General features: G+C 44.9%; 1 protein-coding gene across 5 annotated transcripts in view; it reads right to left on the reverse strand.

Moving 5' to 3' along the window:
- BCKDK (branched chain keto acid dehydrogenase kinase) overlaps positions 1–22,518 on the reverse strand; it is a 247,806-nt gene extending 225,288 nt beyond the window's left edge. For 2 of the 5 annotated variants that reach the window (XM_069244201.1, XM_069244202.1), the window contains exon 1: positions 22,393–22,484. The gene's annotated coding sequence lies outside the window, so the exon portion shown is untranslated. Of the gene's footprint in view, positions 1–9,444; positions 9,588–22,392 lie in introns of all 5 variants that reach the window. The other 3 variants (XM_069244204.1, XM_069244198.1, XM_069244203.1) reach the window with 3 other exon arrangements.
- Between the last annotated feature and the right edge of the window lie 979 nt (positions 22,519–23,497).

Genomic DNA, 23,497 nt, shown 5'->3' on the forward strand with positions numbered 1-23,497 from the left:
TGGACAACGGCCATTATAAGTTTCCCAGCTACATGGCGGCTTAACTGAAAATTGGGATGTTTGGTATCAAACATCTTGTATTAATAAACCCTCACTGATGCCACTGATGGATTTAATAATACATACACATAGGGCACCTTAAAGGTGTCCCATGAAAACCTACCAACTACCCGTGTTGGGACTGACTAGTTTTAGCCAGTCTGCCACTGTCAGACATGAATCTGACACCCCCCTGCCCCCACACCCAGGTGAGAGCCTTTACTCTGGGATGGTCAGAGACAAAGCCTGCTCTGGGAGAAGTGCTTGCACACCCCACCCAAGAAGATTGCCTGTGAATCTGCATTCCAAGGCAGGGGGGCTTCAATGAGGCCCACCACCCTTGGAATGAGGATCTGGCTACACTCAAAGGAGAGTTTCCGACCTCCCTGCTCCGGAGCCCATTTGGCACTTAATAGGTGGGAAATTTAGTACTCGGGGAGGTGTGTCCACCCCTCAGGTCAGTCCCACCCTTAAGGTGAGCTGCCTGGTGTGGACACAACTTTTAGAAATCTGCCATGTTGGTGTTGGCAGATTTAGGAAATCTGGGACAAGGTTATGTCCACTTCCCACAGGAGTGGTCATATAGGGGGTAGGGGTTAAGTAGCCCACTGGCTAATACTCTACACTCCCCTAAAATGCCCCTAAATGCAGTATTGAAGGCAGCCCCTAGAACCTGAAAATCAGATCCTGCTGACCTGAAGAAAGAAGGAGGACACTCGAGAGACACCAGAAGCAAGACCTGAACACAAGTGACTGGCTCAGCGCCAACCCTGACAGCCTGCTTGCTGACTTCAACAGTTGCGAGAAAGACGCGTTATCCTTCTGCTGCTTGAGCATGCTGATCTAAGAAGGACACTGATGAGCCGCAAAGGAAGAAGCACCTGACCTGGACCCAGCCCTGCGGCCTGTCTGCTGCTCCTGGTGAATTGCGCCAAAGTCATCTCGTCTTGCAGCTGTTGTGCATCCAAAGCCTGGGAGGACTGCCTGCCTTCAACAAAGACCCAAGAACTCCCGTGGAGCAGCAGAGCTGCTTTGGTCCATCTTGCAGGCACGACAAGACAAACTGCGGGGACTTCGGACCGCCTAAAACCCAACACCTGAAAGCACCGCTGCACAGCCAGAGTTGAAGTGGACAAACAGTGCTAGTGTGGTTCTTCAGCCCTCCAGAGGCAAAGCCCACCTTGGACTTTCCCACTGCAGGCTCACTGAGGAAGTCTACAACTTCTGCAAGAAGGCCCCCACTACTGTGAGTGCTCCAGTAGTGAAAACCAACACCTCAAAGCACCTGTGCATCCGTTGCCCCTAACCTGTGGAGATGAGGATACAAGGTGTTCCCCACTTCCCCAAGCATCTCAAGACTTGAACTCACCTGTAGGTTTTCCTCGACTGGACTCCCTGTCCAAACCTGCAGCCTCTTTGCAACCGGACCGATCCCCATTGACTAACACTGGGCACCTGATGCCGTACTACACCTCTGCACCCGGCTGCCCCAGTGCCGCCCGGGTGAGACCTGTTGGCATGGTCCTGATTTTTCTTGCAAAACATAATTACCTGATAAAACTGATTCTGGTGCCAAAATATATATATATAAATAAAGATACTTGTTATTTTTGTAAACCAATGAGGCTCTCCTGCTTGAGTCAGGTGTCTAATTTATTGACTGTGTGTGTGTATCTGTGGGTGTCTCACACCACTCTGATAAGTCTAAGGCTGTCGACCACACTGCCCCCTAAAACAAGAGCACCTTGGGATTGCTAGAGCAAGCCTCTATCCACTAGTAAGGGAATCCCTGGACTCTTTGCATAGTGTACCTAATTTTGGTATACTATATAAAGAGCCAGCTTTCTACAGGTGTCTACTTTGGGCAGGTTGGATGAAAAGGGGAGCAAAGGGGGTTTGGAGGGTGATGTCCGTGGTACAATATATGTTGTGATTAGATAGAGACAATTACTTGCATATAATTTTTAATCACTACTGGATTAAAGCATGGCTTAAGTTGAACTGCTGTCCCACAATCATGGACCCTGGAGCCAATCAAAGTCGATGTGAAATGTATTAATTGCAATACTCAAGACTGTTATAACTTATGCAACTACCCACACTGTTTAAAAATGAAATACATTAATAAAAAGTAAATTATATCAAGACAGGTATGCAACTGCACAAATATTGAGACAGTACACTATCCTAAAAAAAACACAGCACTAGACAAGAGGACAATTAAATGAATTGAGACAATGCCCCATGGTTCATCTTGCTGGAATAAATTGGTTTCTGGGTTCAGTACATAGGACCTTTCCTGAGGTCAGGTAACCCATAGAATGGGTTGGTTGGTCTGTCCCTCAGTAAGTATGTATGCACTCATAGTTGTATAGCACAAACACAGATGGGAAGCAACAGAGCTCTGAACAGAGGGCTGCAAACCTAGGTACAATTCAGACAGTTCACTAATAGACAGATCAAAGTAATTCTACTTTGAAAGGGGGCAATGCCCCTTGAAGACATCAGTCTTCAATTTCAGTATGAATAGCAGGAAGTTTGGAGCAGTTCAGACTTAATGTGCCAGTTTAGTTCTTCTAGATCTGGGGTGATGTGGACTCAGTTCTTCAAGACCTTGATTAGATTTGCTCTCAAAAACAGGCTGCATTTCAGAGGTAGCAAAGTGTAGACTGACTGATGTTCTGAAATCAGCTTCTTCAGAAGGGACAACTGTCATCATGCTTTATTTTTCGGTTTGTTTCTCGAGTGTGAAGTACGTTTCGAGGGTGAATCCAAGTAATTTTGCTTTGTCTAATGGAGGTAAAACTGTCTCGGTTCATGCTGAAGAGCTAGGCTTTAATCTGTAACTGGTTGGAGCAGTTGGCAAACCAGCAAATTTAAGTCTTTGTTAGGTTGAACTTTAGCTAATTACGGGAGATCAAAATCTAGATTAGCGTGCAACTGTTTTTGAGTCACTGTACATCATTGGTGAGGTTAATTGAAGTCTTGTAAATTTTCTGATGAAACTTGATGATGTAAGTGAATCTTGAATTGAGAGATTCCGTGTTGAAACAAAAGATGATGGGAGAAAAGGATAAATTCACCTGGAGGCATCAGCTGAGAACAATTCTGGGATCCTGCAGTGGCCGTCCCTGAATTCCAGTATTGTGTCAGGGAAGGGTACTTTGAAAGTGTGAATCAGTGCTCAATGATCAACTATTTTAAAACCTGCAGAAATGTGAAGGAGGAGGTAATGGTTAATTCTGGCATGGAGGAGGAGAAAGATATTGTAGACTAATTTAGGCGTGACTATCTCTGTATCGCATCATGTTCTGGAGCCAGGATGTTAGTCCTGTAGAAGAACTATCATACTGATTTGCACATGTAGGTAGGTGGAGTTTGCTTTCTTGGCAATCTTTCCAAGGTTATTTTTTTTATTTTATTTTTTTTAACAAGCACAGGAACTATTCTGTTATGGGAAGGTTTCCTGATTGAGGGAGGAGATACTGTCGAAGAAGGGTGCAGGATATCTACTCGAACAGTTTTAATAATGAATTACAGTGAAATAATATCTTATTTTGTAGGGGCATTGATTGATGTTAGTGATTTCTGTGTCTGAGAAGTCAAAGGTTAGTCACTTTGGGGTTGGATGGATGGAGGAAGCATGGATGGCAGTTTTATACTGGCAATGTATGATCTCATTTAGTTGATTCTACCATGGAAAAAAGGTTTACCTCCATTGCATTGACAACCAATGGGACTGGAGGGTATGGGAGTGAACAGACACAGTGTGGCAGCCTTGGAGAGCTTTGCTTTTTTAGTCAGTTTGCTGATGCTGGTTTTGTAGAAAATTACTTTAGTTGTGATGAGGTAAAGTAAAGTAGAGGGTTACGGGTTGACTGAGGACTAGGTAAACAGCCAATTTCCAATTCTTTATCTGTCTGAGCATAGTGCGTTAATGCTCAAAGACTTCTCAACTTTACCAAGGTGCAGAAGGTTAAAGCATGGAGGATTGTGTTTTCAGACCAACATCAATCACTACATACTTTTTCTAAGCTAATTTGTAGATGCAGAGGAACGTATTAAACTCTAATGTGTGCTGGTGCCTTTTGGTAGGTTGACTGCTGCTTCTCGGAGGATACCAAAGAAGGTCTTTAAAGCAGAAATGTGTCAGTGTCAGTGTTTCTCTTCTTCACTAACCTTGATGCAGAGGTGTAAGTAAAAGCATCTTTTTGCACAATCACTCTCCAAATGTTTGAACTAATGTTGCAGGCTTTTAGATAGTGAGGTGCACTGGGCTCGGCAGTCCAGGGCCCAGTTCATTTTCTCTGACCCCAAAAAAAGTATATGTGCAATTGGTGAACACCTGATTGGCATATCTAACTTACTTATAAGTCCTTAGTATATGGTACTCTGGGTACCCTGGGCATGTAGATTAAATGTCACTACTGGACTGCAGCATTTATTTTTCCACCGCTGTAGTGACAAAGTGAAAACACGGCTTGAGGTCTGCCTCTGCAGCCTAGTGAGGCTTTTAATATACCAATTCCACATAGTAAAATAACCCCTTTGTCATATCCAAACCTTACTTTTTAATATTTATAAGTCACCCCTGAAGTAGGCTTTATAAGCACGTAAGGCAGAGTGCAGGGTATTAAAAAGAAGGACATGCTTATATTGTATTTTGCATGTCCTGACAGTGAAAACTCGCAATTGTCAATGTAGCAGGGCTGGAAGTTCCACTGGCTAACATGGGGTTACATCAGCCCAACCGCCATTTGGCACTACCAAATGTAGTACTTTGAGGTATCAAATTAACTGATACATTACACCAGACTTATTGCTGAAGTCAAATTTAAAGTAACTTTTATTGAAATGCGACTTTGGAAAGTCACCACTTTCTTGCCCCAAACCTCAAGTAGCCTGCTGCTCTCCAGTCACAAGGTACTGAATGCTCCCGAGAAAGGGAACCAAAAGGGCTATTGGTGGGGGGAGGTGTGACCTCTTCCGACAGAATGGCCAGACAGCTGTAGCCATAGATGGCCCAGCTACACAGAGAGGGCCCCGACAACTTGGATTTGGGCAGAGATGCACTGTTGGACTGCTTAATGCCAATCCCTCAGGAAGTGATGTAAGAGGGAGTAGAGTTGCCTGAAGGGAACTGTAGCACTATGAGCTAGGGAGTCCTCTTGACACACAAACTCGAATTCACATGAGTGGCAGCCATGGTTACCAGCCTTAGAACACTACTGGACTCAGAAAGTACATATGAAGGACTACACCTAGTGAAATTGTGGATCTCAGAAACAAAGGCTGGTCCAAGGAAGACTACACCTGCAGACAAAGCCAAAGATATCAGGAAGAGAAGAGCTGCTGTTGTTGAATTCATGGACAGAAACCAAAAGGGCTGGACCTGCTCCCACTTGTGCCAAGGACCAGTGAGTGAACTCTATGAACTAGTTGGCTAGCCTCTTGTTAAAATTCAGGGACACAAAAGCTAAAGAAGCCCTGTGCCTGCTAAGGATACAGCTGATCAATCCGGACTGCATTTGCCCTGGACTCTACCGGTGTAGTCTGTGGAATCAAGTCTTAGCCCCCAAGAGGTGACTCAGATCCTGGACCTTTGTGTGGCACTTGAGTGTACTCTTTCTGCACAAAAATTGCAAGCCTATAGCAAAAGATAACAGTTTTGGGTACAGAGTCCAAGGCTCATAGACTACAACTACTTGCCGATTCATAGGTAGCCTCAAAGGCTGTTGAGAACCAAAGCTATGTACAGGACCGCCGGTCTTCACCAGTCTGTTGACATCAAACTCAACGGCAGACTCACACAGCAGAAGCAGAAACCTGACCGCGGGTAAGACAAAGAATCAGAAAAGTTCTTTAGTGTGGTAGTAAAGTCTTGACCAGGATCAACCCAACCCCTCCATCTGACCCACGATCCGTCGAGGTCAACCTGAAACTCTGAGTTTACCCTGTACTAGTGTGACCAGACATTCCAGATTTCCAAGGACTATCCCAGTGTCCCAACATTTTTTCTAGTTTTAAATACCTGTCTCGGTTTTTGGGGCTCAGGCCAGGTCATTCTGCAAAGCAAATAGAAAGGGGGGAGAGAGAGAAAAGAGAGAAGAAAAAAAGAGAGAGAAGAGAGAAAAAAAAGAGAGAAAAAAAAAGAGAAAAGAGAAAGAGAGAAAGAAAAGAGAGAGAAAAAAGAAAGAAAGAGAAAGAAAGAGAGAAAGAACAGGCCTTATATGGAAGTAAGACTAAAGACTTTGGTCCTACTTTTGTGTTTGGCCTGTCCCCGTTTTTGCATCTCAAAATCTGGTAATTCTACCCCAGACTCTTGCATTCAAAGGCTCACAGATTACCCCGAAGAGTGAAAAGCAGTGATTTGCAAAACCTCTTGGAGAGAAATTCTGTGATTTATGAAAACCTTGCTAAAATCATAACTCCACTACCAGTCAGATTTTGGTTGTTTTGGTGTCTATTTGAAGAAGAAAAAAATGGAGTGGGGCTTTTTATTTGGTCATGTTTCTTACTTATTGACTGTTTCTGTACTGATAAATGCTTTACACTTTTTGTCCTTTCAGATAGGCCTGACAACTTTGTGCCACAGATATCCAAGACTGAGCTAAGGTTTGATCTATAGAAACCTAACTGACTCAGATACGAATTAGTGCCCTTATTTCTTGGTAGGTCGCACAACCACCCTAGCTAATAATTCACTTTTCTAACAAATGGTGTTCAGTGAAAAATGGAGAAGCAGATGATGAAGTGCTTTGCCCCATTCAAGGTATTCCGATCTTGAAATGGGTTGTGGTTATGCCGATAGGATGAAGATGAGCACGCTGCCTTTGGGCATGTTGATTTTGGGTTTTGTTTAGAGTCACTGAGCAATGTAGGGTGTATATGCTGAAGGGAGGTAGAGGTGTTCTTCTTAGGCCTGTGTGCGGAGGGACTGCAAATCAGATTAAAGGCTATCTAAAAAGCTGAGAATAGGATTTGACAGCTAAGAGGTTCGAAGGACTTGGGTGTTGCTGGGTGCGGGGTATGCAGGATGATGGAATTTGTACTGTGCACATACTGAACAGTAGGATTTCTTAGCCTTGGTTCTTCCTTGTCAAAACAGGTTTTAGCTTATGTTATGTGTATTTGTAAGCACACTATCACCTGCAAGGGTATACTGGCACTGAGCAGGTGAATGCCTAGCCCATGATATGGTAGATGGTTAATTGGAAAACCAGGTCTTCAGCTTCTTGTGGAATTCAAGAAGAGAGAAGTAGGCTCTGATGTCGAGAGTGAGAGTGAGGGTGAGGTGATGTCTTTGTCTTCTGCCACCCTTTTCTAGGGAAGCTCAGGCAACGGGATGCCACAGGGTTCAGCTCGAAGAACAGCCTGGGTTATTTGCACTGGCAATAGGATGAGCTTGAGATTGAGTCAGGTCTTGCTTTACAGAGGTCTGGGGCAACTGCAGGTCCTGACTACGTTGGACAAGCCTCTTTTACTGTGGCAAAGCCAGAAAAGCCTTTAAAAGTTTCTTAATTGTTGTTTGGCGATTCTCACTGCGGTAAAAAAATAACTCAAAGCTATCTATGCACTATTCAAATACTAATGGTGCTACTTTACAACTAAAACAAAGACGGGACTAGCCATAAAAAGATAACATGGAAGCAATAAATCTTTTTTTTTCCAAATGCATGTTTAATGGGCAACATGCCACTAAATCTACTGAACCTTTTAAAGACTGAACAGTTAGCCAGTCACATTGCTTGCATTTACAGAGTTCTTCGAAACTCACAACCCTATGCAAAAAAGACATTTGCTTGCAAGTTCAGAAAAGCACTTCTAATGAGGTGCAACTCACAGTGCATAGTAAGTGTTTGAATTGGGTGCATATTTTTTTAAAGGGACATAAATGATTAACTAGTATGGAGAAATAATGCTCCTTAATATAGAGCCAAGCCCTCACGTAATAGGTAATTTAACTGTTTCTTAAATGATACAGTGACACGGGCAAATAGGTTTTAAATATAGCACTGACAAATGGCATTCAGCTACACTTATTCACATATTTACAGAAGTTATTCCACAGGGTCCAAAGAACCCTCCAACCACCAAACTGGTCTATATTCCAACAACCAATGAACAGCGTAGTTCCTCATTGTATGCCCCATTGCTCATGGTCAGTCTCAGCTTCCATGATTAGCTGTGGGCAGCAGGATACCCCAGTTCGGACCCTATTTAACATAATTTCACGATTAGCATTAGTTGCAAGAACTGCAGCATTGCAATAAGATATATCTGAAGTGATAAGTGGCCCAGGAAGACAAAAGAGAAAGTCTACTTGTCCATCAGACATAAGGGACCGTGGTACGTTTGGTAGCTGGATAACCCAGCTGAAAGCACAGTGGGGGAAACACCTCCAATAAAATGGTGGACGATGGGTCACAGGCATGACAGGAGCTACCCACGTACGAGGGAAGTCTGTTATGATAGTAATTCTGTCGTGTCTGTTTAGCACAGTCAAATTACCATCACAAATATGAGTGCTGAAAATATTGCACCATGGCTTTGGGGACATAATTTCTTGGGGTTTCCACCCACACATCATGGAAATTTGCCGGAACATCGGACATTTTTTCTTGGATGTTGCACTTAAATCATATCAGACCAACAGCAGCCGCATATCCATGGTGGAAGCAATATCATCTTCAAACTCTGAATTGCATAAAACCTGGCATTTACAAGAAGAAAAAAAAAAATTATGAAGCCCAGCGTTCTAAATAACACACAGGAGATTGATCACTGGCATAGGACATTTACCAGTCTAAGAATCCATAATCTGGTCCCAAGCCATAACTCAAAATTCTTGCAACGTCATTTAAACAAAGCTACCCTTTAAAGCAAGTGTATCCCAGTTCTTGTGATGGCACCTCTCAGTCTCAGTATCTGCACCTCCTCGTATGTCTCTCTCTATCCTGGTGTGTGCATCTTCCTTCCACAGGTATGTGCAGTCACTCGTCTGTTGTTTGCTTGTAACAGAATCTGTACATGTACAACTGCTCAAGTTGATGCCAGTGTGGATGCCAACAAACTATTGGCGAAGGGTCTGTTCAGGTGCAAGTGGGTTCAGTTCATGTGATGCAGAGCAGTGAGTGTCAGCAGATGCATGAACCCGTTGAAGATGATGCAAGTGGGTGCATTTTACGTTTCAGTGGGTGCAAAGAAAGTGCAGTGCTAGTGTGTGCATGCCAATGTAGGAACCAGCAGGCACCAATGCATGTGCAAGGCTTGATACAGGCATATGTTTATCTATCTACAAGTACAAGAGGCAGCAAGGTGTCTTGAGTTGCTTCGGGTTATTCTGCTGGCAGTGAGAAAGGAAGGGACGGGACTGCTGAAAGATACTCTTGTTTTCCCCCATACCTGCTGCCAGTAGCTTGCAAATGGCCACGTGGAAGAGTCCTCTTGGATTTATAGTCAGTAATATTGGAAGAGAACTGGCTCCCCGTAGACTGCTGTCATCCAAATTCTTAGATAAGCTCAACCAAGTAACACAGAAAGTCTCTCTAAAACACAAACAGAAACTTTGGACATTTATGAAATACATCAAAACACGTATTCAGGTGGAACATTAAGAAGGTAACTACCAGAAAGTGCCTCTTGTTGCAAGGGACATACCCCTTGCTTTGTGGACTGACACTTGTTTTGTTTTTTAACTCTGCACATTAAGGGCACTGCTTTCCAGGCCACATGATAGACTTGACTAACTCATAAATAGAATATCCAACTTTCCTGTAAGACCATATTATGTGGTGTAGGAAACTACACCAATGTCATGAGAAGGTTACATGTCACCTGTGGACTGCATCAATTTATACCATTCACTCAGGGTACAAAGCAAATGTGGTTCCAGGCCTACCTGTGTACCATGACTCCTCTGCTTTTAAACCTGCAGGAAAACATGTCAAAATAACCCGCTTGACATGAAAGCAACCTCCTTTTAAATATATTTTTTTTTAAATCACCCACTATGGCAACACTCAGGGTGCCTTGCATTTAAAGGCGCTACATATGAAAATTAAGTGCTGCCATTTACATACAGTGACTATCCCTCAAAAGGTATTTTCACTGTAAAAAAAAGCCAGTATTGGTTATGTGAGAAAAACTAAAGTGGAGAATGAAATCACAACTCTCTTGCTGTTGGTTTGAGGCCTAATTCAACCACTATTTTTAACGTTTTATTAAAAATCCCATTCTGTACGTGACTGGAAGTGAAGACTGATTTATAAAAAATATTTAGGAAACCTGACTTTTAGAAAGATAGTCCTTGTCTTCCTAACTCTCCAGTAGAATAATTAGTGTTAGCCTGTAAGCAGCTGGCCCGTCCGAGCTTTCCATTAATGAGATGTGATAACTGCTCCCCAAAAAAAACATCTGGCTATGGTTTTTTGCCAGGAAGACCTGGGTGTGAGGTAGGTGGTTCCTATTAGCTCAGGAGGGGAATCTATGAATGATTCAGGAACATCACTGTCTTGAAAGGGGCAAGGGGGAGGCCTGCCCATTCATAGTTAAGTGTGAAGGGAGACCTGGGGAACAGGAGCTTTTTGTTTCCTGGGCTCTACATAGCCAGCTTAACACCAGCCCAGTGGATGGAGGAGCTGGCCCCAGAACATGTTTTGTGTAGCCGAGGAGGAGGAGATTGCGTAGTTCTCTACATCCTCCTGGCGGGTACAGCAACAGCATTCAAAGGCAGACAGGTACTGTCATCTTGGATTTGCCTTAAAATAGTGCACTGTGGGATAGTTTGCAGGAAAAGCAAACAGGATGTGCTGAGAAAGTGGGAAGGGCTGCCCCAGAAACTTTTTTCTCATCGATCAGGGAGTGCTCAGCAGTCATCCTCATGCACTGGCTAGAGAACCTACAACATTTACACCTGACCCACAGCTCATCAGAATACTCTATGGGTGAACATAAAATGACTGGACTAGCTGTTTAAGACCTTTGTAGAGACATGAATGGCTGGACCTGCTCCCACTTGTAGGGAGCCAGTAGTAAGTGGACTCTAAGGATCAATTAGCAGATTTCTTGTGGGGCTACAACAAGCTGCAGGAGTCAACCTTCCTGATGTGTCGAGCTGTCCAGCCTTAACTTGAACAGGACTCTGCTGGAGGAAATCCTGCCCCATAAGTATGGCCCCTATAGTACTGGGAGCTTCAGAGGTTGTGAAAAGGATCTGCTCCAGAACGCCTGAAAATCTGAATTAAGAACATTTTTAGATTTCCAAGACCTTGGGCATGTCAGCGGGACCACGCTCACTTCAAGGGTACCCAATTTGGAGTGGACTTTGTCAGATACAGCCTACAACCCTACCCACTGGGGGACTTAGACTTCCATTTCGGAGTCTTCAGACTGAAAATTTTATTTTTCTTGAATATTTTTTTGTCTTCCATCTTCAAAATTAAAAAAAAAAAAAAAAAAAAAAAAAAAACATATCTCCTGTTCCCCTTATTAGATTTTTGTCATTTTGGTGTCAACTTGCTCATTTTTTTCTATTGTTAGAAATCGGTGATGGGATTTTTATTGTTTTGGGCTTTGACTTTGTGACTCTTCTGTTACTACTAAATACTTTACACATTTTCTTAAGCTAGGCCATTATTGCTTGTGAGTACAAAAACACATTGCTGTGGTAGTAGAAAAGTACACAGAGATTGCCAAATACTCAGGTTTTCTGGGATGCCAAGAGTGAGAGACAACTAGAAAGGCGATGCAAGATCCACCTGCGTCGAAGCAAGACAGCTTGAATCCCATGCCAATGTTCCAGCTGCTTGTTAGACCACAAGACAACCTTTCAGATTTAGTCTGGATGTGTGAACAAATTGGTGAAATGCATGACAGTGATACTTTAGTCTGGAGATGGTGGGCTATGGTTAACCTATAATAACCAAGATTTTTCTGAAGCAGGGCCACTTTGAATACTGCCTCATTCACTGCAGTGAATAGAGTTCACTCATGGTTGCAAGGCAATCTCTGGGCAGTAGAAAACTGTAGGGTTGTAAGCTCTAAGAGTCTTTGAAAGTAACCATCCATCTAGATCCAAATGGGACCCTTGAAATAGCTCCTGTGATCCCCAAGCAGGAGTTGGTGATCGACCTGGACCCTGCAGACCAGGCACATCTGGTACCAGCTGCTTTAGCTTTGTTGGTAAGGTCTGTGCTGAGACAACCCGCTGCATCAGATTTACTCAACCAAAGGGTCCCTTAATCAACAGTCTCAAAATACTTTTTAATTTTAATTGCATGGAGAGCTGCATGGCAACCCATTGCCCATTCCTCCGTCTGATCTTTCTCCAACTTCACAATGATACAACTCATTCTCTGTAAAAAATAAGTTCAAACAGGTTACAGTCACACCTATAGAAGCGGTCCACTAAACAAATAATGAATCCTTCTTTCCACCAAGCTACAAACCTCTCCTCAGCATCAAGGTACTGAAATCCAGGGAAGACAAAGTGAGTTTTTCATTGATTGTGAAGATGAGCAATGAGTCAGCCTAATAAATCACTGTGAAGGTTGCAGGTCAGTACTTCATCCTAATTATCTTAAGAACAGAGACTGCAAAATCGCATATTGGAGCAGGCAGCACACATCGCCTGAGTAAACAAAGCAACAACAGGCATTGTTTTGTTTTTTTTGCAGGCATCTACATGATTCCAGCAGCAGACTTCTGTATCATGTAGTGTTGTGCAAATCAATAATTTCTGGCTCTGTTACATGATGGCCATTTTTTTTAGACCAATGGGGTTTCCATAATTTTACAAACTCTGTACCAGGAATGTCACATATGCTTTGCTGCTGACCAGGTGAAAAGTGAGATTACTGGTTATTTGTGTTACTCTTCCTCCATTGGCAATGGCGCTAATGCATTTTCTCCACTTGGTCAGACAGAAAGCATTGGTTGTCCATGTGGTGCTGGTAAAGGCATCTTCATTCCAGAACCCCTTAATGATCTAGTCTCGCTTTCTCCGTTTAATATACCCTAGGAGCTCCTGTCAGAGCCGCCACAAAATATCCATCTGTTGCTTCTTAAAGGATTCCAGACGAACGAGTTACTTACCTTTGGTAACGACTTTTCTGGTGGATACATTAGCTACCTGTGGATTCCTCACCTAATGAATACTCCCATGGCGCCAGCATTCGACGGAAATCTTCTTACTAGTCTCTGCACGTCGACGAGGACGTCACTCTAGCCCACGCGACGCCATCTGACGTCATACAGGCAATAAGAGGTCCTCGACGACGTGCGGACGTCAGTACCAATCATTTTTTACGTGCATGAGAACAACCAGGCAATGCAATGAAAGAGCAAGGCAACATCCCATTACATTGTAAAAATACACAACATTGCATAAATAACTGTAAATCTTTTATATATATATATATATATATATATATATATAACTCTCTCTTTTTTAAAATATATATCTACACCTCAAGTATATACACAAAGATATATACATATATACATATAATACATACAACATCTATTGCACCCTCAAAGACCAAGAGTAGCGTACTCAAGGATTACTTGGTAAGACCAGAAAGGCAACGGGGAGGCGGGTGGGACTGTGAGGAATCCACAGGTAGTTAATGTATCCACCAGAAAAGTCGTTACCGAAGGTAAGTAACTCGTTCTTCTGATGGATACAACTACCTGTGGATTCCTCACCTAATGAATAGAGTCCCAAAGCAGTACCACGCCCGGCGGTGGGTGCCTAAATGGTCAAACCAAGAAATCCTGCAGCACTGACCGTGCAAAATGGCCGTCCCTTCTAACCTCAGAATCCAAACAGTAATGTTTTGCAAAAGTGTGAAGGGACGACCAAGTTGCGGCCTTGCAGATGTCGACCACAGGAACACCTCTGGCCAAGGCCGAAGTGGCCGACTTAGCTCTGGTGGAATGAGCTCTAATGCCCTCAGGAGGATCCTTCTTTGCCAAAGAGTAACAGATTTTAATGCAAAGAACAACCCACCTGGATAGTGTTCTCTTGTGGACTGCCTTTCCTCTCCTCTTGCCCACGTATCCAATAAACAGCTGATCCTCCAGCCTGAAATCCTTTGTTCTATCAATAAAGAAGCTCAACGCCCTCTTTGGGTCCAGACGGTGCAGTCTTTCTTCCTCTTTGGAAGGATGAGGCGGAGGATAGAACGTGGACAAAGTAATTGCCTGAGCCAAATGGAAGGGTGAAACAACCTTCGGGAGGAAAGCAGCCTTGGTCCTCAACACCACCTTATCCCCATAAAAAGTTGTATAAGGGGGCTTTACTGATAAGGCCTGCAACTCACTCACTCTCCTTGCTGATGTTATAGCTATCAGGAAGACTGTTTTTAAAACCAAATACCTCAAGGGGCAAGAATGCATAGGTTCAAAAGGGGACCCCATAAGGAAAGTCAGGACCAAGGACAAATCCCATTGCGGCATAACGAATGGCTTTGGAGGATATTTATTTAGAAGACCTTTCAAGAATCTGATAACAATAGGGGATTTAAATAAAGATGGTTGGTCTGGAAGACATATGAAGGCTGACAAGGCCGATAAATAACCCTTAATGGTAGCCACTGCACAACCTTTCTGCGCTAGAGACAGAGCAAAAGACAAAACGTCCGATAGATGAGCATGCAAAGGATCAATCTGCCTCTCTCCACACCACGCAACGAATTTAGACCATCTATTAGCGTAGATAGATTTAGTGGAGTGTCGCCTGGCCGCTAATATAACATCCACTACCTCAGGCAGGAGAGAGAAGGAACTCAGGTTGCCCCGTTCAATCTCCAGGCATGTAGGTGCAGACTCTGGAGGTTGGGGTGTAGAACCTGCCCCTGCGACTGCGAGAGGAGGTCTGCCCTGAAAGGGAGACGGAGCGGAGGGCACATTGAGAGTTGGAGAAGGTCGGAGTACCATACCCTCCTTGGCCAATCCGGAGCTATTAGGATGACTAGAGCCCGGTCCTGGCGAATCTTCCTCAATACTCGAGGAATCAAGGGTATGGGAGGAAACGCGTAAAGCAACTGGCCGCACCAGGTTATTTGAAACGCGTCCCCCAACGCTCCCTGCATCGGATACTGGAGGCTGCAGAATAACGGACAATGCGCGTTCTCTCGAGTGGCAAACAGATCTACCCGAGGAAACCCCCACCTCTGGAAGATTAAACGGACTTGATCTGGATGGAGACGCCACTCGTGGTCTGCCGAGAATTGGCGACTGAGACTGTCCGCACGCACGTTCAAGACTCCGGCCAGATGGTTTGCTATCAAGCAAATCTGATGGTCCTTTGCCCAGGACCATAGTCGAAGAGCTTCTCTGCAGAGAAGGTACGACCCCACTCCTCCCTGCTTGTTTATGTACCACATCGTGGTAGTATTGTCCGTTAGGACCTGTACCGACTGACCACGAAGGGAAGGGAGGAAGGCCTTGAGAGCCAGACGTACAGCCCGTAACTCTAACAGATTGATGTGAAACATCTGTTCCTCTGGAGACCAAAGACCTTTGATCTCCAGATCCCCCAGATGAGCTCCCCCCCCTAGAGTGGAAGCATCCGTTATGACTGTGGCCACTGGTGGCGACTGCTGGAACGGCTTTCCTTGTGAAAGATTGTTGCTTGCAATCCACCACTTCAAATCCACAGCAGCATCTCTGGAGATCTTGACAGTACCCTCTAGATCCCCTTTGTGTTGAGACCACTGCCTTCGGAGGCACCACTGAAGAGCCCTCATGTGCCAGCGAGCATGCGTGACCAACAGAATGCAGGAGGCAAACAGACCGAGCAGACGAAGGACCTTGAGGACTGGAACTACCGCTCCATTTCGAAACATTGGAACCAAATCCTGAATATCTTGAATCCGCTGAGGCGGAGGAAAGGCCCGACCCAATGTTGTATCCAGTACTGCCCCTATGAACAGGAAGCGCTGAGAGGGCTCTAGGTGATATTTGGGCTCGTTCACCGAAAAACCCAGGTCGAACAACAACTGGGTTGTTGACTGCAGATGATGCGACACAAGCTCCGGGGACTTGGCTTTGATCAACCAGTCGTCCAAATAAGGGAATACTGCTATCCCCTTCCTTCTGAGTTCTGCCGCAACCACCGACATCACCTTCGTGAAGACTCGAGGTGCTGAAGTAAGACCAAACGGAAGGACCGCAAACTGATAGTGCTGAGATCCCACCACAAACCGGAGATACTTCCTGTGTGACTTGAGTATCGGGATATGAAAGTAAGCATCCTGCAAGTCGACAGACACCATCCAGTCTTCCTTGTTCAACGCCAAAAGCACCTGTGCTAGGGCCAGCATCTTGAACTTTTCCTGCTTGAGGAACCAATTCAAGATCCTCAGGTCCAGGATTGGTCTCAAACGACCATCCTTCTTGGGAATCAGGAAATACCTTGAGTAACATCCTCGACCCCTTTCCTGCTCTGGGACCAACTCCACCGCGCCCTTTGAAAGGAGGACTTGTACCTCCTGTTCTAGCAACAGGAGGTGTTCTTCTGAACAATAAGAAGGGCGGGCGGGATGAGGGGTGGGAACTCCCGAAAGGGAAGGGTGTAGCCTTTTCCCACAATACTGAGAACCCAAGTGTCCGTTGTAACAGTCTTCCATTTGGTGAGAAAATGCTGTAATCTTCCCCCTACAGGAGAGGAGTGAGTGGGAAATGGTGGAAGCCTAAGGCTGCTTCCCCTGCTGCACCCCGCCAGAGGATGAGGAAGAGGCAGAGTGCTGCTGAGAGGCTCCTCTGGTGCGGACCCTACCTCTCCCCCTAAAAGATCTATAGGGATGGGAAGAGGCAGGTTGCTGATATCTTCCCCGAAAGGAAGAGGAGGAAGAGCCACGCCCAAATCCACGAAACCTCCTGAAAAATCTGGAAGAGGCCGTGGAAGAAGGAGCTTGGAGCCCTAACGACTTAGCCGTGGCCCTGCTCTCCTTAAAACGTTCCAAGGCCGAATCAGCCTTGGCTCCAAACAGTTTGTCCCCATCAAACGGGAGATCCAACAATGTGGACTGTACATCCGCAGAAAAGCCCGAGTTACGGAGCCAGGCCTGCCTCCTTGCCACCACAGTTGTGCCCATTGCTCTGGCTACCGAGTCGGTCGTATCCAGTCCCGTCTGGATAATCTGGGTCACAGCAGCCTGGGCATTTGAAACAACATCCAAAAGACCCTGGGGAAGCTCTGTAAATGATGAGGAAATGTCATCCATCAGAGCATGAATATACCTCCCCAGGATACAGGTTGCGTTGGTGGCCTTCAACGCCAGACTGCAGGACGAAAAAATCTTCTTGGACTGCGCCTCTAGTTTCTTTGAATCTCTGTCCCCAGGCACCGTCGGGAAAGAACCAGGCGCTGACTTAGATGAACAGGAGGCCTGCACCACCAAGCTCTCCGGCGTAGGGTGCCTAGACAGAAAACCAGGGTCAGTCGGAGCCGCCCGATACCTCCTGGCCACGGCTCTGTGAACTGTTGGGGAAGATGCCGGCCTCTTCCACACCTCTAACACCGGATCCAGCAGAGCGTCATTAAATGGCAAAAGAGGCTCCGCCGCAGCTGAGGCCGGATGTAGCACCTCCGTTAGAAGGTTTTGTTTAGCCTCCACCACCGGCAAAGGCAGGTCCAAAAAACTAGCTGCCTTCCGTACCACTGCATGAAAGGAAGCAGCCTCCTCAGTGTATTCTCCCGGGGACGAAAGATCCCACTCAGGGGAAGTGTCCAGCCCACTGGCCGACTCCAGACCACGCAGCCCATCACCCGAGTCCTCTAGCTCTCCTTCCTCCAGGGCTCGTTGGTACTCCTGCTCCTCTAATACACGGAGAGCACGTCTCCTCGAATGAAGCCGTTGTTCAATACGCGGAGTCGACAATGCCTCTGCCGAAGTCGAAGATCGGCGCCGATCTTCAGAAGCCACCGACGCCGCGTCCGGCGCCACAGGTAACTTCGGCGCCGACGAAAGAGCAGTTGAAGCAGATGGACCCACCGGAGTCACAGGCCGAAATCCCGACGTCGACGGGATGGAAATCCCCGGGGCCAATCCTTCTGAAGCCACCGGAGCGGCCACCGGCGCCGACACTGGCGCCGAGCCCACGTTCCCAAAAGGGAGAAAGGGCATAAAGGGTGCCGGCCGAAGAGGCGCAGGATCACCCAATGAAAAGGCCAAAGGCCCAGCCGGAGCACCCCCTGGAGCCATCTGTTGGAAGATGGCATACATCGCATTCAAGAATGCGGAACTATCGGCTCCAGGGGTGGGAAAAGCCAGATACTGGGGGGCCTGTCTTGGAGGCGACCCCGACGCCGGCCTCGACGTCTGCAACGCCGGAGAAAACACCTGAGGCTCCAATACCTCAATCACCGACGCCTGTCCAGGTGAAGTCGGAGACGCCGGAGAGGGCAACGGCGTCGAAGGATGCGGCGTAACCGTAGGACTGATCTCCCATGTCCTTCGGCGCCGATCCGAAGACCTGGAACGAGTCTCCTTCGAATGACGCCGAGATTCTCTACGGCGCCGGGAGTCTCGATGACGCCGGTGTCTTGGAGAAGAAGACTTCTTGTGATGCTTCTCCTTCGATTTCGCCATAAACAGCTTCGCCTCACGTTCCTTGAGGGCCTTTGGATTCATGTGCTGGCATGAATCACAAGTCGAGACGTCGTGGTCGGAGCTCAAACACCAAAGGCAATCGGAATGAGGATCCGTCACCGACATCTTGCCTCCACACTCACGACAAGGCTTGAATCCAGACTTTCTCTGCGACATTATTACCACAGCGAAAGACTACGCAGCAAAAATACACTGTAACCACAAAAGTAACAGTTGCTCCCTCGAAGATAACCGTTTCGAATGCACGGAAAAAAGGGAACTGACGTCCGCACGTCGTCGAGGACCTCTTATTGCCTGTATGACGTCAGACGGCGTCGCGTGGGCTAGAGTGACGTCCTCGTCGACGTGCAGAGACTAGTAAGAAGATTTCCGTCGAATGCTGGCGCCATGGGAGTATTCATTAGGTGAGGAATCCACAGGTAGTTGTATCCATCAGAAACTGGTGGTATGGAGGATTTAAGGGGATCTTGTAAGCTTCCTGAACAACTGACAAAGGGTGCTTTCCACTGTAAATCCTAAGCTCTATGGACTACAAGCACTCGTAGGGCAGTGTTCAATGTGGGCCAGCTCATGCAGTAGATAGCCCATGAGTCGCTCATATAAAAATACAAATGTTTTTCTTTTTTCCCCCCTTTTCTGAATGGTATGTTAATTCCACAGGCCACTAGACAATCGAAGGTTTGTTTTTTTGTCAATGACGATCTGTTGATCATCTGATAAATTACAAGTGGTTTAGTATTCCTTAACAAATTGAAGAGGTACCTCTCACACCCCCTGAGGGACAGGGTAAAAGTACATACACATATAAAAATTCCCTTTGGGAATATACTCAATCCAAAACCCTTAATCTAACTAAAGGTGAAAAGACATTAATTTAGGACGACTCTGAATCTTCTTGCAAATAAACACCCCTTTTAAAGCCACAACTTGTTCATTGTGTTTTTTTTTCCTTTTTTCTTTCATTAAGGGTTTCGGATTGAGTATATTCCCAAAGGGAATTTTTGTATATGTATGTTTCAAGTGGTTTAGACCACATTTTCATGGGGCATGGGATGCGATGACAGATTAGTTTTTACTTGCAAAGCAAACTCTAAGTAGTGTTTGCCACTGAATCATCTCAGCCGAAGTCATTAATCTCAATTAATGGGTTGCCCTTACTGAAAGCATTGCACACTTCAAAGCTGTATTTCACAATGAGAGCCCACTTCCTGGTGATCAGAAGAAAGAACATCCCTTGCTTCTCTCATCTGTTTTCCAGCCTGGACCCAGAATACGTCACATTGTGCGATAAACTTGCTGTACTTGCACTTCAATATGACAGCATCTGTAAGGCCAAGTGCCATGGAGGTATTGTTCATCAATTTGGCATGACCACCTAAGGCAGGCTCTCCCTCCACTATTGTCTGCTGTATCAATGGTGTCATGCCTGCATCATTTTGGGGCTCATTCTGTCCGCGATGCATCAAGTCGTAAGGCTTCATATAGCTTCAGGGACCATTGTAAAGGTTTTTTTTTTTTTTTAAGAAAGCCATTAGGGTCTGTGTCTCCACCTTCTGCATGTTCAATTGTACTATGACGGAACTTGCTGAAGTCAACCATGGCTGGAGTCAATGAGATAGCTTTTAAACATGCATTATCCTAGACTCTATTAACTGCCTTAAAATAAAAAAGTTTTCCAAGAAGCACTCGTTGGAATTTAAATCTTATACAGGACAAATCAACACAGTATACACCCCTACTCTATTGCACATATTCTGATCATTTTATGTCTTATGTACAAGCAGCTTCACCTGTTTATTGTCCTCAATATAATATATAGTGTAAGCTTACGGTCAGTTTATTGCTTTAATTTAATGGCTTTTTAGCCTCTTTTGCTCCATACTCTTGATTCAGTGGCTTTCCCCACTATTCTTTTTTTTAGCTTTGCCCCTGCCGTATTTATTGTTTACCATAGATTGTCACTGGATAACTTGTATCCTTCCAATGCTGACATCAGGTAACTATGTTTTCATTTTCTTTTTATCGCTACTTTGGAGTGCATGTATTTGATTGCTCTTACCCGATCACGTTGCTCTCTCTGCACTTTTTTTTTGTACTACTCTCAACCTCAGTTTATCTGTTGGCCCCAACCAGGTTTTTTCCCTTTGTGGTCCTGGAAGATGCACTCAGCGAATGGACTCCTTCCTCATGCATTTTCACACACAACACCTACATTCTGTTAATTGTATTAACCATTCGAAAATGGCCATTGGCCGTATTCAAACAGTAAATTAAACTTACAGAGAAAATGGCTGCAGTTCATTATGACACCCACACGTCATGACATCACAACACATATGCAAGCACTAGCATTCATCTAACAGATTGTTCTTTACAAAAGTATTTTCAAAATGGCCAACCATGAAAGTGCATCATCATGGCCCAACCAAGGCTGTACTGGAGCCCCAGCGTGGCTACTGGTGCTGTTAAATTAACAAAGAGTTAGGCGTGAGTCAGTGGAAATACAGGCAGAATCAGTCCAGCCTTGTGACACGCCGACAAATATGTTGGATTTCTTTTCTTTTGCCAATGCTTAATAAACACACATTAGCAAAACCCAGAGATTAGTCTTGGTATTTCAAACATGAGACCTAATGGATTTGGCAATCCTTGTTACATTTGTGGTTCAGTGTAAAGATATGAATATAACAAGTTATATGTTGGAAGGCAGCTAAACAACAAAAGTTAAAAGTGTCTGAGGAGTCAACTTTTGTATTCTGAATTGAACTTCTTGGGAAAGGTTTTGCAAGGTGGTCAAGTTCAGGCATTCATTGCACTAAGTAAGGCCTAAAGATTGTTTTAAATTCAGAGGTAGACGGCACAAACTGTAGAAAGAATAAATGTAGACTGCATCTGCAACAATTAATTAGTATGACTTCTGGCTGGCTGTAATAAAATGAGTACGTTTGATCTTGCTTCTCACTGTTGTTAATAGAAATATAAAAAAAAATTCAAGTGTCTCATGGATGACTTACATTAATTGAAAGGCCGGGTAAAGGGGTGGCAAATAATTATCATTCTCTGAAAACATGTCTTACTGTCGAATAATTGTACCCTAAAGTCCACTTTTACAGAACACTCAAATTCGTGCTGTCTGTAATTTACATACTATCCCATGCCAGCCAAAAGAAAAAAAAAATCTTCCTTTAAGAGGATCCAGAAAAACTGCGTGAAATATCTGCACGTTAACAGTTGGCTGAGAGACTGCCAGCGAAAGCAACGTACCATAAAAGTCAGAGTTCTCATATAATGGGATACCGGACGGGGCAGGTCAAGGGATAGAAACACTCCCCGTCTATCATTTCTTTATCGAGGATACAGAAAAGGTCACAGATGCGATGTCGTTTCTCATTCGCAGAGAGAGAAAATTCCCTGTATGTATGTGTGGCGAGTTAAGAAGTCTCTGCTACATATGGCTGGCTGCATCAAGCCCATCGTATCTTCTTGGCTATATGGACTATAGACAGTAGCACTTTTTTTAGGCGTGTGGGGGAATCAGACCTTTCTCGGGCTCTCTCTAGGGAGTGGCCGAGGGCCAGTCTGCGGGGTCAATATTTTTTAGGACGAGAAGACGTAGAGCAGATTCTACCTTCTAGTAGTCACTGGTATACGGTAAACAGCTTCTACCCTAGGCAAGGGAAGCCCAAATGCCAATTCTATTATGTCTGAAGAGGTTCGAGAAAATAGCCCTTACCTTCCACCCCACGACAGCAGATCTTTAATTATCCTACTGCCTCTGCTTTGCTTTCGCTGATTTCAACATATGAAGGACTCATTAACCGACGTGGATCAGCGAAAGCCAGGAGAGGCAATCGGATGGTTCGTTTGTACTGATTGACAGGCTAAAAGACGTTACTAAGCGGTGCTGGTTGTCTGCCCCGCCCAATAAGTCCCGCTATTGGCTAGAAGAAAACAATCACCCGCCCCGGAAAAGATAGGCAACCTTCTACAAAATAAAAACGCCACCACTGCTACCCCGGAAGTGATAGCGTACCGGCATGTGAGCAGACCATTTGGGCTGCTAGCTTTATACAGTACTTTTGATGTTTGTGTTAGGATTTAAGCTTTCACCTTTGCCTAAGTTAGTACTCGTACAAAACGGGCTTGTCGGGACTCTGCAACACAACGGTTTATAAAGATGATGGGTCGCTATTGTTAACGTTGTTTATCGTGTGTATGTATGTAGTGTAATTAACGCCTGCATATACAAACAACGTACAATGTAGATTTTCCTAGTAATGAAGGAAAGTCTTAATTTTGTTTAAGACATGGAGGGGGGTATTATGCATTCTTTTCTTGTTCATTTTAAATAGCAGCAGTCAAGACAAAAAACTACAAATCCCAAAAGGCGAACAGAAGTAGCCAATGCGAAGAAACGTGTAATTCCCAGTAATACACCAATCACGAATGAGCTGCCCTCATAATACTTATCTTGACCGTAGAACTGCCCTTTTTTCTTATGCAAGGGTTAGAAAGTAATAAATAATGGAAGGATAGAACAAAATCTGCACACTGCTATGAGTACAGACAATAGTTCCTGTAAAAAGTTCACAACTCCGGGAATGAAACTTAGTAGAAGCCGGACGTTAGAATAGTCATTGTTGCCCTGGACATCGATGTTGCAGGATCTCCCATAAAGCACTGATTAGAGATGATGTCCTTAGGAGGAAGCCTGCAAAGTAGTTGATGACGCTGTTAGGGAGGGAGAGAACAATTGTTAAGCAAATGTGGAGGTGGGATAATACTCGCCTCTGTGTCTTTAATAAAATTAAGACTTTCCTTCATAAATTACTAGGAAA

The sequence above is a fragment of the Pleurodeles waltl genome, chromosome 7 (genome assembly GCF_031143425.1).
Source record: "Pleurodeles waltl isolate 20211129_DDA chromosome 7, aPleWal1.hap1.20221129, whole genome shotgun sequence".
Lineage (NCBI taxonomy): Eukaryota > Metazoa > Chordata > Amphibia > Caudata > Salamandridae > Pleurodeles > Pleurodeles waltl.